The following is a 14,609-nucleotide window of genomic DNA, read 5'->3' on the forward strand; positions in this document are numbered from 1 at the left end:
GCCCATGCTATGAGTGTTACAAATAGACAGGAGCTTCTGAGGGAAAGCCAGTTGATATCTGGGACACTAGCCCCTTGTGCCAGCTGGACTGCTGAAGCAGCCCTAACCTAGAGTGGCCTGTGCATTCTCTGCCCACTGCAGCAGTCTGGCAATGAGGGCTGCTGCCTGGCTGTGACCTGCTGCCACCTGTGACAGCATCCACCCCCTTGGACATGTGGCCCGATGTCTGCACACCTGCTAGCCCAGGACAGGGACCACACAGATGCCTGGACTGTGGTATGGGCACTGTAGCAGAGCCCCCTGCACCTCTGGGCCAACTGCCAGTGGGCTGTGGCTGCACAGTTGGCCTTCAGGGGGCACTGTTGTCATGCTTTCTGGTGCCCCCTCTCTGCCATCTGAGCAGCTATCACCCAGAATATGTGCTTGTTTCGGTGGCCCACTTCGAACTGTCAAAGCATATCCTCCTGGCTCCAAATGGGAAGACGGTCAGCCCTCACACAGGACTGGGCTGCTCTTCCTGTCACCCAGGGTCCTGGTCCCGCACACCACAGCTGCATGCCCTCAGGCCAGGTCTGGTCCTGCCTCCATGTACCCTGTGCACTATCAGGCCAGCCCAGCTCCATAGAGGCAGGACAAGGCCTGGCCTGAGGGTGTACAGCTCCAGTATGTGGTGCTGGGACCCTGGGCAACAGCAAGAGGAGCCCAGTCCTGTGCAAAGGTGTGCACCAGTGCTGCCAGGGTTATCTGCCAGGAACACCCCAATCACTGCTGGTGCTGCTGCTGGGTGGCTATGTGCCCTGCTGGGGGGTGGGCGTGGGATCCATCCCTCCCACACAGTCCCCCACCCCCATCCCCATGTCCCTGCTTACCTGGGACAGCGCCTGGGTCGATCTGCCGCTACAGCCTTGCCCCGTTCCTATTTGTCTCGGCATGCTGAGGCTGTGGGCTGGGGCAGCAAGGCCACAGGGAAGCCATAGAGATGCTCTGGCTGGGTGACAGAGCATTTCTGTGGAGGACTCTGCCTCCAGTTGCTTCAGGGCATGCTCCAGGAGTATGCCCTGTGCTGCTTTTTCCCAGGGTGTTCTGTTTTATTTTGTTTTTGATACCAGGATTTCCTAGTATCAAAATCAGAGTCCGTGCTGCAAATATGCAGTGCAGGGAGCATTTTCTGTTCCCATTGTGCCTCTTGCAGCATCTCAAACTGCTTTGAGATGCTAAAATAGGCACATGCTTGCTCATCTGGATGTGGCCCATTAGTCCATTGGTGTCCAGGATGATTTTCCCAATCCTCAGAAGACTGAATTTCTTGCATTGTGCCAATGAGGAATTTTTCCTTTTCCTCATTGCATACAGCATGCACCTGCTGTTTCTTGTGTGTTGCATCCTACTCCTTTCTGCAAATTCTTGTAAAGTGATTGAATCTTTGCATGTTTTTGCAGTGCTTATCAAATATAGGGCATTGCATAGGTTTGTGGTAACCCCCAAAGCATCTGCAGCTGACCATGGTTTCTTTAAGCAATTCTCTTTGGCCTCCACTTGCCTGCTTTATAGTGAGGCCCTCCTTTTTGTATTGTTTGTGTGTTGCCTTAGGTTTTTGCAGCCTTGTAATCCTGTCTAGTTCAGCTTATTCTGTGTTTCCCTCCAGCTTCTGAAGCCTGGAATTTGTTATCTCTGCTACTTTGCACATTCTAACTGCCTTTTCCAAATTAAGCTCAGGATCCTCTAGCAGTCTTTTCCTGGGGCTTGTATTCCTAATACCCAATACTATCCGGTCTCTAATCAAGGACTCTTTTAGGTCTCCAAAGTTGCATGTCTGGCTCAGCAGTCTGAGGTCTTTGACAAACTCCTTAATTGTCTCACATTCTTTCTTCTTTCTCATGTGAAAATTATACCATGCAAAGGTTTCATTTTGTTTGGGTATACAATATATATAACCAGAACAGAATAGGGGCAGAACAGAAGAGGATGAAGTTTAACAAGGATAAGTGTCATGTGTTTCACCTGGGAAGGAAGAATCATCAGCACTCCTATAGTCTGGGAGGGACCATTCTAAGCAGCACAACTTCAGAAAGGGACCTCAGAGTCATAATCAACTCCAAAATGAACATGAGTCACCAATGTGATGAGGTAATAAGTAGGTGCATCACAAAAGGTCTAGGGAGGTGATACTTCCCCTCTATGCAGCATTTGTCAGGCCGTAGCTGGAGTACTGTGTCCAGTTTTGGTCGCTGCACTTCAGGAGGGATGTGGATAACCTGGAAAGGGTTCAGAGGAGGGCTACCCATCTGGTTAAGGCCCTATAGAAAAAACCCTATGTGGACCAATTGGGAGACCTGAACCTCTTCAGCCTCCACAAGAGGAGGCTGAGCGGTGATCTTGTGGCTGCCTACAAACTCATCCGGGGGGGGGGGGGTCAGCAGGAAGCGGGGGATATGATGTTTACCAGGGTGACAGTTGGGGTAACTAGAAACGATGGACACAAGTTAAAAGAGAGCAAATTCAGACTGGACATCAGGAAAAAGTTCTTTACAGTGAGGGTTGCCAAAATACGGAATAGGCTTCCAGGGGAGGTGGTGTTGTCCTCTTCCTTGGAAATATTCAAAAGAAGATTGAACAGACACCTGGCTGGGGTCATCTGACCCCAGTGCTCTTTCCTGCCCAGGGCAGGGAGTCGGACTCAATGATCTAATAGGTCCCTTCCGACCCTAATAATTATGAAACTATACACACAGCACAAACCAGCTCCACCAGGCTCCACAGGCAGATTTTGTAAAGGGGGGTGCAGTACCAGCCCTTGGTGTTGCAGGGATGGCTGCATGCCCATTCACAATTCCCCCAACCCCAATGGGCCAGGCAGACAAATATGTACCACTGGTACTTGTCCCTGGGGAACGCACATTCCTGCTCATGGGAGCACGCCCAATGACTCCTGATGAGGACAAGAGAATTCAGGATTCTCAGCACAATGCGGGATCTGGACCTGTGACAGCTCATCTTGCAGCAAGGTTGGGGCTATCATATCCATGTTTCATATATGGACGTAAAAGTTCCTAACACAAAAGAAATGGCAATGCCTAACTAAATGTTAAAGTCAATTGTCTATTCCTTCTTCCTTTATTGTAACATTATGCGGCTAAAAATGATCAAATGAAATTCATGCAACTATAATATATTGCTCTGTGCACTATTAGATGTTGAGTGAGATGTTATGCAGTTTTTCAGAAAAATACTAAGTAACACACGCCCTGCATAGGTGTGTGAATTGCATTATGCTGACATATAGAGATGTCAGCATATAGGTTGTTCTACATACTGAAAGGTTTCCAAATTTACATCCTGAGTATGCCACAATGCTTGGCATTTTTATGAGGTGGAACACAGGTCACATGGATTTGTTATGCTATCTTCGCCCTTATTTTATCTTTAAGTGCAGCTCTTTACTTGCGTCTATAAGAATTTCTGGTTTAAAATGACTGGAAGAACCTTATACTGTCACTGATGCATTTTAAGTGGTAATTTCTCATTTTCCTCCATCCTCAACTATAGCTTTCCAGTATTATGATGTCATTTTTCTGAATACTAGTCACCCATGTCTTAAAAATAGACTCCTGCTGCAAGGATGCCTGGTCCTGATAAGCTGCTGCTTTCTTACTTTGCTCTTGTTCTTGAACTTTTGCCTGACTAGCCTCCCCTGCTCTTGTCATAAACAGCCAAGATTTGATACAGGATGGTGATTTTAGTAGTCACCGGGTATGGCTTGCTGTTTAATATAGTCTAGACTGTTTGCAATAAAGAGGGTTTTGCAAAATGGCTGCAATATGTACATCTTCTCATTCCCCTAGGTGCTGAAACACACAGCACAATCAGGATTCAACTACATGTGTTGGCTCCTTTGGACAGCACTTAGTTAATTGTTCAGATCCAGATTCAGTATTTTCTCTGGCAGCATTATTATCCCTGCCATTACTTATCCTTATTTTCCATTGCCATCCCACACTCCAGCTCTAATCCTTCTGGAACTGCCCCCTACACTTCTGGAGATAAAAAGGCCAGTAAAGCCTTAGTCTGATTTCCCCACATTAGAATAAACATTTGACTCTGCTAATCCAAATTCATTATGTGTTCTGAATTTGACCCAAGCCTCCAGTCCATTGTGCACCACCCTACTATTTTATTGATTACTTCTGGGGTGACCAGGGTATTGGCTGTTATAGTCTCAGTAATTTGGCACTGAGGCCCACCAGCCCCCACCACTGGCTGAGTTTTTACTACTGTTATTATTATCAATGGTGCTGGAGCATCCTTACAAGAAGACACTGTGAGGATTGCTAATAGATACTCGAGGGGAAAAATTTTTCTCATAGTTGTAGGGTTGGGGACATAAATCAGAGTCATTGTCAACATTCTTACCCCCTACATTTTCTGCTTTCAAGCTGAAACCAATCCCTTGGCAGCTTTAATTTGTTGTTTCAAAAAACGAAGTTGTTTCTTATGCTCACTGTATTTATCTTCTTCAGTGTTTTTCCAGCTGTTAAATTATTGCAACAGTGTGCCTTAAATTCCTCTTGGTTAGCTGGACTTGCAATAGTGCTAGGGGTGGGGCCTTCTCCTTCTGGATCATTTTGTCTGTTACCACTGAAGATTACAAAATGAAATAGTATGCTGTAGAATAACAGAATCTATCAAATCAAGTTGCTTAGATATATACCAAATCCTAGTTGTTTTATGCAAGTAGTGTTATTCACTTCATTAGGAAGTCCAATCTGGGACATTTTGGCCATGTCCACATGAGTGCACATATGCATTTTGTGGTGTCTCAAAGGTTCTTGAGGTGCTTCAAAATGCACCTCTCACATGTGATTTGGTTCTCTGCACAGCATATTTAGGGAAATTTCAGTATAAAAAAAGCATGCATAAAAAAAGCAGGGCGGTATACATGGCAGCAGTGTGCGCCACCCAAAACTGGAGCCTGGCCAGCCAGAAGCATACTCTGATTGTTGACCAGGCTCTGCATGCTGGTATTGCTGCTGCTGAAGCCCTGAGCGGCACTCAGGATCCTAGATAAGACTGTTGCAGCAAGCCCAGGTGCTGGCCCCAGCCTCCCTACCCCACCCAGAGCATTTTTACCCATGCTAACCCCATGTGGAGGGGTGTGCACCAGGGCACATAGCAGCACAAATTTGTGTCACTGCTTTTTTCCCTGTGGCAACTGCACACCCCTGCTCATGGGAACATGGCCTTTATGTTTATGTTTTTTAATCTGATATATGGGTAGTGATTCTGTTATCAAGTCAAGAATACTAGTTCTCTCAGTACCTAGGGTGAAAATGAAGACAAAAATAAGAACTATCCAGACTTATCCAAATACTTGCATTTTGAAGGTAATGGAAAACTCCAATTGACTTCAGTGAACCAACATGTTCGCTAAATTTATTTAATTAGATATGGTCTCTATCCATGTAGGCAGTTACAGAATGTCATAAGGCATACACACAGCATAAAAATATCAATGTATGTATGCAAAGTCCAAGGAATAAGCAAATAAGCAATAGGTATTGCTTAAAAAAAAACAGAAGACTTTCTATTTTGGTGTTAGAGAGAACTAGCACCTGGGTGAGGATTAAAATCTGTTTATAGAGCAGGCATTCATGGCATTTGTTTTTCCTGAGAAGTCATGCATTTTCCAGAATTCAGCACTTAAAAATAAAAATTAGATTGCAAGCACTAAGATAGGCTGGTTGTAAATAGAAATGATCTTTCACCACCTGAAGAATCAGAACAACTGTCTAGTAGGAAAAAGGGGGCTACGGTGGCACAGGCACTAATACGCACAGTTAACAGCCTGAAAGTTGCAAGTTTGAGGCTAAAACAGAAATGCTCACAGAGCAGCCAGTCATATTCCAATGGCATCTGTGAATTCTGCTGTATTCCTTGTCACAAGGACATGAAAAAAGAAGGAAGTAGAAAAAAAAACAGACAAAAAAAAAAAAAAGCCAAAACAGACTTTGGAGAATAAAGGACTCTTCAATAACACATTCGATCATTCAGTAATTAATTTCCTATGAGAAGAAACCACTATTACAAGTAGAGCAGATGTAAAAATGAAAATAAAACACTGCAACTGGAAAAAGAAATCTAAATGTTTCCTATAAGTGAGGGAAAACACTGTCCATTCTCATGAAAAGTGTCTCAATTAGGTCCAGATCCAACAGCCACTGAAATCAATGGAAAATTTTCTATTGACTTCAGTGGGTTTTGGATTAGGGCCTTTATATCCTATGTGACTGGTAAATAAATATAAGGCAACATCTGTCAGAAAAAGATGTGCTCAAATGTTTGCTTGGCTATGACTGGCTTCTATTCCTTTATTTGGAGTCTGTTTTTTACCTGGTTTCTAAAGTTGGTGTGTTTTGGGAAGGCACTTATTTAGTTCTTGGGCATACATTGTCCCCTATCCACAAGTCTTTATAATCTACATCTAGACTAAAATTAACATTGCTTCAGAAGAGAAAACAGTAATGTGGTACAAACAATGAATTAATAGTCTTAAGTACTATAGGTGACATTCTGAAAATAAAATGAATAAAACAAGGTTATATGTTTAGTTTTGTCGTGGTTCCCATCAGAATGTATCCATCATGTATTTTTAACGTCATTTAGAATTTAACACAAAAGGGACTAGAAATACTTCTCTCTTGAATCTACCAGAAGCTTTGTAGTTTGAGTGAACATTCATAACAAAAATTATCATGCAGGATGTTCATGGGACCTGGTGGGAATTTTTCATACAAGATGTATCTTTTTCATTACTTAAGTTATTATAAATGCATGGAACAGACTCATGAAACATAAATTGATTTAAGTTCCAACTGGATAATACTTCTCTGAAGAAAATATTTAAGGTAAATGTCACAAAATTTCTTCTTTTTAAGCTTTTTTTTTTTTTTTTTTGCTCACTACTCTAGTTTGGAAAAGCTAGAGTTAGATTAAGAAAGGACTGAACTACACTTGGTTATGCAGTTATAAATTATTTAGATCAAAGCTTGGAATTTAATTTAGCAATTTAAAGAGAGTTGCACTTAACATCTTTTACCACACATTTTTTTCAAAAATTAAATTTGTTTGACAAGCTACTATATATTAACACAGTTCATCAGTTCACCACTAATGTCTTTAAGTAGTGAGAAAGCTATTTAAAGGAATTCAACTGAGTTAGTGTCAGTCACGATGTCTACCTGCTGCCCTGTCTAACCTTTGATTGACTGACTAATGTTTTCCTGGTTTCTCAGGCTACTTCCCTAGTGATACCTCTCTACCTGTCCAGTCCAGTCCAGGACCTCGCAGCATTTTTTCACTGCCCTGTCCACACACTGATCCTTATAGCTATTTTGAACAACGAATCCTAATTCAATACACAAAATACTATGTGAAGCAGCTTTCCCTTAACACACATCATTTCTTTCTTTTCCCCATCAGTTCCCCATCTTGCAACAGGTGTCAGTATGACAACAGACCTATGTATTACAGGGCGATTGTGACTGGAAAGCACTGGCTTGTGTGGGGGAAGACCAGAGCTACAGTGAATGGATCTTCTACAGCATTATGCATGAGAAAACATATAATGCTTCTCAGAGCAAGCTGGCATGTAAAAGACCATCTCTACTATTCTTTCTTCTGGCCATTGAGGTATAGAGATTAGGCTATAGCCCTATATCCATGCTATTCTTTTCTTCTCTTCAAATAAACCTAAAGGTTTTCTTACTTACTGACCCATGTTCTTCAGTCCCTTGTGCCCCTATGTAGTCTGTCAGGTAGTTTTTGCTTTGATCGCTCACCCCTTTACTCAAAGCTAGACTGGATTATAGTTTCATAGTTTCATAGTTGGTAGGGTTGGAAGGGACCTAAGGAGATCATCTAATCCGACCCCCTGCTGTGGCAGGAAAGAGTACTGGGGTCAAACGACCCCGGCCAGATGTTCATCCCGCCTTTTTTAAAGACCCCCAGGGTAGGAGCCAGCACCACTTCTTTTGGAAGTTGGTTCCAGGTCCTAGCCGCCCTGACAGTGAAATAGTGCTTCCTAACGTCTAGCCTGAAACTACCCTTCACTAACTTGTGTCTGTTGTTTCTTGTAACTCCCAGGAGTGCTCAGGGGAACAGGGACTCCCCAATGCCTGCTGGTCTCCCTTGACTAGTTTGTAACAGGCCACTAGATCCCCCCTCAGCCTTCTCTTTTGGAGGCTGAACAGGTTCAGGTCCCTCAGCCTCTCCTCATAGGGCCTGCCCTGCTGCCCCCTGATCAGGCGGGTGGCCCTCCTTTGGACCCTTTCCATATTGGCCACATCCCTCCTGAAGTGTGGCGCCCAGAACTGGATGCAATACTCCAGCTGTGGTCTGACCAGTGTCGCATAGAGGGGGAGGATAACCTCCTTGGACCTGCTTGAGATACATCTGTGGATGCATGACAAGGTGTGGTTGGCCTTCCTGACCACATCCCCACTTTGTTGACCCATGTTCATTATGACATCAATGATGACTCCAAGATCCTTTTCTGTCTCAACACTGGTGAGAAGGGAGTTCCCCAGCCTGTAGGTGTGCAGCTGGTTCTTCCTCCCCAGGTGCAGTACACTGCACTTGTCAGTGTTGAAACACCATCCTGTTCTCATCGGCCCACCCTTGTAAACTGTCTAGATCCGCTTGTAGCCTGTTCCTTCCTACTAGCGTATCCACTTCACCCCACATCTTAGTGTCATCTGTGAATTTGAACAGCGTGCTTTCTACCCCCTTGCCCAAGTCACTGATGAAGATGTTGAACAGTGCAGGCCCAAGGACCAAACCCTGGGGAACCCCACTGCCCACATCCCTCCAGGTCAAATAAGACCCATCCACCACCACCCTCTGGGTGCGGCCCTCCAGCCAGTTAGTGACCCATCTGACCGTGTAGGCATCAACACCACTGTCTCCTAGTTTCTTACTGAGAATGGGGTGAGAGACCATGTCAAAGGCCTTCCTGAAGTCCAGAAAGACTATATCCACTGCGACACCTGCATCCAAGGACTTGGTGACCTGGTCATAGCAGGCCACCAGGTTGGTTTGACAAGACCTGCCCCTAATGAACCCATGCTGGTTGCCCCTGAGCATAACCTCCCCTGCTGGCCCTTTCTGGACATGTGGCAGGATAATTCTTTCAAAAAGCTTCCCCAGGACCGAGGTAAGACTCATGGGACTATAGTTTCCTGGGTCCTCCTTCCTCCCTTTTTTGAAGATGGGGACCACATTGGCCCTTTTCCAGTCCAATGAGCACTCATCGCCCGAGCACCATGAGTGCTCGTATTGCTGTGCCAGAGGTCTCGCAATGACCCCTGCTAGTTCCTTCAGTACTCTGGGGTGGAGATCATCAGGACCTGCAGATTTAAATACATCTAGTCCCTCCAGAAGTTCCCTGACAAGGTCCTCATTAATCCTAGGCCTGGGTGTGCCACCCATAGAGCCCTCGGGGGTGCCAGTGGGGGAGATATCCAGGTCCCTCCTAAGAAATACGGAGGCAAAAAAATTGTTGACTATGTCAGTTTTACCGTCAGGTGAGATGATCAGATTTCCTTGCGTGTCCTGCAGAGGCTCCACATTACCTGGCACCTTCTTTTGCCCCCCTATGTATTTGAAAAATGACTTCTTGTTGTCTTTGATCTGGGTCGCTAGTCCCAGCTCTATTTCCGCCTTGGCCTTCCTGACCGCCACCCTACATTCCCGAACTACCGAGGTATAGCCCTCTCTTGTGATGGCCCCTTCCTTCCAACGGGTGTACGCCTCCTTTTTTGTTTGGAGATGTTCCTGGATGCTTTTGGTGAGCCATGGGGGCCTTTGCACCCTCTTGCCCCCTTTGACTCGTGTAGGAATTACTTCCCTTTGAGCTTGAAGGATCGTCTCCTTAAGGAATGACCACTTCTCCTGGACACTCAACTCCCTCCTGCTCTGGGACCTCAGTGCTTCCCCCACTAGTTTTCTCACTTCGTTAAAGTCACCCTCATTTTCTCACCTCGCCCACTAGTTTTCTCACCTCGTTAAAGTCCATGTTCGATCTCTATGCTCTCCTTTAGTTGAGGGCAAGTCATAATTAGTTTGACCCAGAAACAGCTCTCTTAGAGTTGCAATTACCATATTTTGCATAGACTATGCATTCTATGTAATTATATATATATATATATATATATATATATATATATATAATATAGTAATATTTGTTTCTCCCACTTGCCAGGCAAAAGCAAAAGTAAAGTCTGTGAACCTGTGGGCCCTGCTACAAATTCAAATTAAAGCTGGATGGAAACCAGTTATAGAGATGATGCACACTTTCAAGCACTAACTTCATAGCTGGTTGGCTCTTTTTATAGCTGGATAGTCATTTTTATCATAAATAATTATTTTGTACATGGCTGGCCTAAATTTATTGTGATTAACCAGTTAATTGTGTATTAATTACTTTGCATTTGTGGCTGATCTAAATTTATTGTGTGATTAACCAGTTAATTGTATAATATATGTAACATGTAGCAAGGGCCACAGAGATCAAAACAATGAGCAGTCTCCTTAGCTGCTATTGATATTCAGTTTCTTACTAGAAGGAAAGATCTTTTTTTAATTCATTCTGCCTTTCAAAAAGAAGGCACATAATCTTATTCCAGGATGCAGTATGTAATGAAGTGGGACATAGTGTAGTTTTTCTTCTTCTCTGGGGTAAGTAAGATTTTTCTAGCTCTTTCCCTGATCCTCTGTGCCTTCTGTGTTACAGAACTGGTGATTTGGAAGGAGAGGTATAACAAAGATTTGGTCAAGTCCCTAACCCTTCCTATACACTATAAGCGAAAAAGTAGTGGCCCAACATCACCCATTCATCATCCAGTGTTCTCACCTGTTATGGGGAAGTACACATTGTGGAAGACGACACACACCTTATGTCCCTTTGAACCTCTGTGTGAAGAGTATAGATTTCTTAATGATTGAGCCCTATTATCTTTGTTGCTTAGATATTATGGACAGCTTAAAAATACCTAAATTTAATAGACAGATAATTTTGCTAATGTTGTTATTCTGGTGTACAGTGAAAGAATTTCATTATACTCCTCTATATCAACATTAGCAAATATGGAACATTTGAACAAAAAAATCCAAATTTAAAGTAATGGGTATTGACCACGTTCAGACATCCAGGGGTGTGCACTTCTTGTATCACAAATTGCTGCAGTGCACAACCCTGCACATGAGCTTCATTGTGAGACAAACGGTCCTGCAACAGGCAAACTACCCTTGCCCAGCTCCCACTAGCTTTTCAGCCAGGGAGATCTGAAAGCTGAGCCCACAGGGGTGCTGACCCCAGCAGCCTTTCCTGGTGGCCTGGATCAGCAGGTGCACAGGTCGGGCAGCATGGAGGCCTGGCCAGCAACCAGAATGTTGCTCTGGATGGCCTGGCTTCCATGGCCACATCCAGATGAGTGAACATGTGCCTGCTGAGGCATCTCAAAGCAGTTTGAGATGCCGCAGGAGGCACGCTAGGAACAAAAAAATGTTCCCTGCACAGCAGTCCTCCCCACCCCCACACATCCTCCACTGTCCACCCACAAACCCTACACCCCCAATCCATCCCCCAACCTCCCCACAATCTACCCACAAACCCCACACCTCCCCAATTCCCTACACAAGCTCCACACCCCCCAGAAACCTCATCCCCACAAACCCTACAGGTGCTGGCCCCAGCCTCTAGCTCCCCCTGGCTGAAGAACTGGGAAGAGCTGGGCAGGGTCATTTTGCTCTATATGGCACAATTTGCCCCACACCAAAGTGCATGTTCAGGCACATGTGATGAGGCACAAATCTCCAGCACAAATTTCTGTCACTGCTATTTAAGCATGCAAGAGCATGTCCCTGTATGTGTGGATGTGCCCCATGTGTGCTGGTGCACACTTGAGGTGCATGCATTGTGCTGCTTTTTTCTGGGTTGGGGTTGTTTTTTTTTGTTTTTTGTTTGGTTGGTTGGTTTTGCTACTGGGAAATCTCAGTAGCAAGTTTGGCCCCACACTGTGAATGTGCAGAATGGGGTATGTTGTAACATTTGCCGCATGCAGTTTATGGCACCACAAAGAGTACTACAAACCGCACACCCTTGCATGTCTGGATGTAGCCATTGTGTCTACTTTATCCTATATACAGGGCACATCTACAAAAGATGCTTAATGTGTAGTAGCCTAATAACACTGTGGAGTAGCATGCCAGGCAAAAACTGTGCTAATATGCTACTGCACAATAGTATTAGGCTATTGCTCAGTAAATGTCACTAAAAAACCATGCACTGGTGCTACTGCACAATAATTGTAGTTACTGCACATTTAGTTAGTACTTCATTAAGCAAGTACTAAATTAAATGTGCAGTAACTACTGCACATTAATGAATGTGCAGACATGCCCACAGAGAGCAAAAGGTACAAAATACAGCATCAAACAACAAATTAAATTTATTAGGGGACATTTCTGTAGAATTGGATGGCTTAGAGGTTTGGGTAATGGGCTATACAGCTTTATATGTCTAAGCTGATGATTTGCATCCCAATCAGGGAAACATCTGTTGTCTCTTCAGTTGCTGCTATAAACCAGTCTATAGTGTGTTCTTTTCACATAAACCACTGCCACAGTTGGCATTATTTGACATAGTTTGGCAACGCCAGCAGAGAGATCAAGGAGTGAATGGACATGTAACCTAAACTATCCTTTTAAATTGGGATTGAAGTATGCAGAAGGGTTATCAGATCTGCTTCCATCTATGCTCCATCCTATTTGAGGATAAAGATCCATTTACTGTAGATTACCACGCTCCTGAAGACTCAATTAAAATGAGCCTGCTCTGACACACTGTAATTACAGCATATCGGAGCAGCTTCACTGCTTGTGTATAGTTGCCCAATATATTTTAAAAACCCTTTGCAAATTGCACCAAACTTTTCAAATCAGTTAAGCCTGCTAAACCTGACTCTCTCTAGAGATGCTAGATGTGCTATCTCATTGTACCAAATTTTGACCTTTGAAAATGGCCTACTCTTCTAATGCAGTAATATCAGCCTGACATCACTAATAAGACCCACTGTAAGAATGTAATCTGGGAAAGATTCAGTTTGAATTCTTTAGGGATGAATGCAAAAACACATTTGCCAAAGTAGCATTTCTGTGTTCAAACCTATGTTAATGGTAGTTATAATTTATTTCCAGTAAAAATTGATAATAGCGCATGACTGAAGCATCTGACCAAGCACTGCCTACAATGCATCACATCCCCAACATTTATCTCCTGGCAGTATATTTAATGTTTTAGGTTTAGAGGGATTCCAGTGCAGATGAAAAATGATTTTTTGTTGTATAAGAATATCCAAAATCAACTCTCAACATCCAAATATTGTAAAACACCGATTTCCAGTAGGACTCGGTCACCTGGTTACCCAGGTCTTCATTCCACTTTCATAGATTTCATAGACATTAGGGCTGGAAGGGACCTCGGAAGATCATCGAGTCCAGCCCCCTGCCCAAAGATGATGCACTTGAGATGTTTATTATCTATATCAGGTCTGTTATATGACATTATATATTCATAGAGTAATGGCACAGAATGGGGAAGAGAAGGTTTCAAGAAGAATGTATATATATGAGGCTTTCTCTCCCATGTTGATGGAGGGAGGGAGAACCTTATCTTATATTTGGGTAAATATCATACATTCAATAATTGAGGTAACAATGCATCACAACATCCATCACTGACTGGAGATTTATTATTATTCATGTTTTTTAAGGCCAAAGTTATTTCATCTAATGGTAAAGGAATTTCCAAAATTTCCTTTTCCATCTCTACAAGCAAGGTTTTTTTGTAAATGTGATATTTTTTATTTGACCAACTAAATAGTTGGAAAAAAGTTCTTTGTAAGCTTTCCGACACAAACACCTTTCTTCAGGCATTGGGAGACTCATGTCCTTAGACCAATACAGCTACAACCAACAACCATTCACCATCTTTGAAAGCTGTTGTATGGGTATAGAGTCCAGGAACATATCTATTTCCTCACTAGAAACATACAGATTCTTAGTGAACAAATTAGAATAGAATTGACACAACTATTGGTTAATTTATCTGTGTATCATATGCATACACCCCAGAGAGTGTATAGCTGAGTGTATAGTTTCTTATAGATGATACTTTGTTATGATTGGATTTACTTGAACAATAATTTATTCAATTCATATATCTTATTGAATGCATACGTTTATTGGGCAAAGGATTTGTGACAATCCTCATCTCAAGACTTAATTTTTCTTATTAAAGCATCTATTTTTGTATTCCAATTTTTTTTTCCAGAACCATATGGATGATGATATGTCCTTGTAAGAAGACATCAGTAGTTTCCCATAATATTTCAGTAGAGGAAGAAGTATTAAGCTCCATAATATTTTTCACCTTCTCTAGAATGAATGCTTCAAATTTTAATCATTCAACAGAAAGATGCTGATTTGCTGGTAATTATTTACAGCTGGTCTATCTGCTGAAGCTCTACCTCATCATGACCTGAAAGAACTATAGA

Source organism: Alligator mississippiensis, chromosome 1, assembly GCF_030867095.1.
Source record: "Alligator mississippiensis isolate rAllMis1 chromosome 1, rAllMis1, whole genome shotgun sequence".
NCBI classification, from domain to species: Eukaryota; Metazoa; Chordata; order Crocodylia; family Alligatoridae; genus Alligator; species Alligator mississippiensis.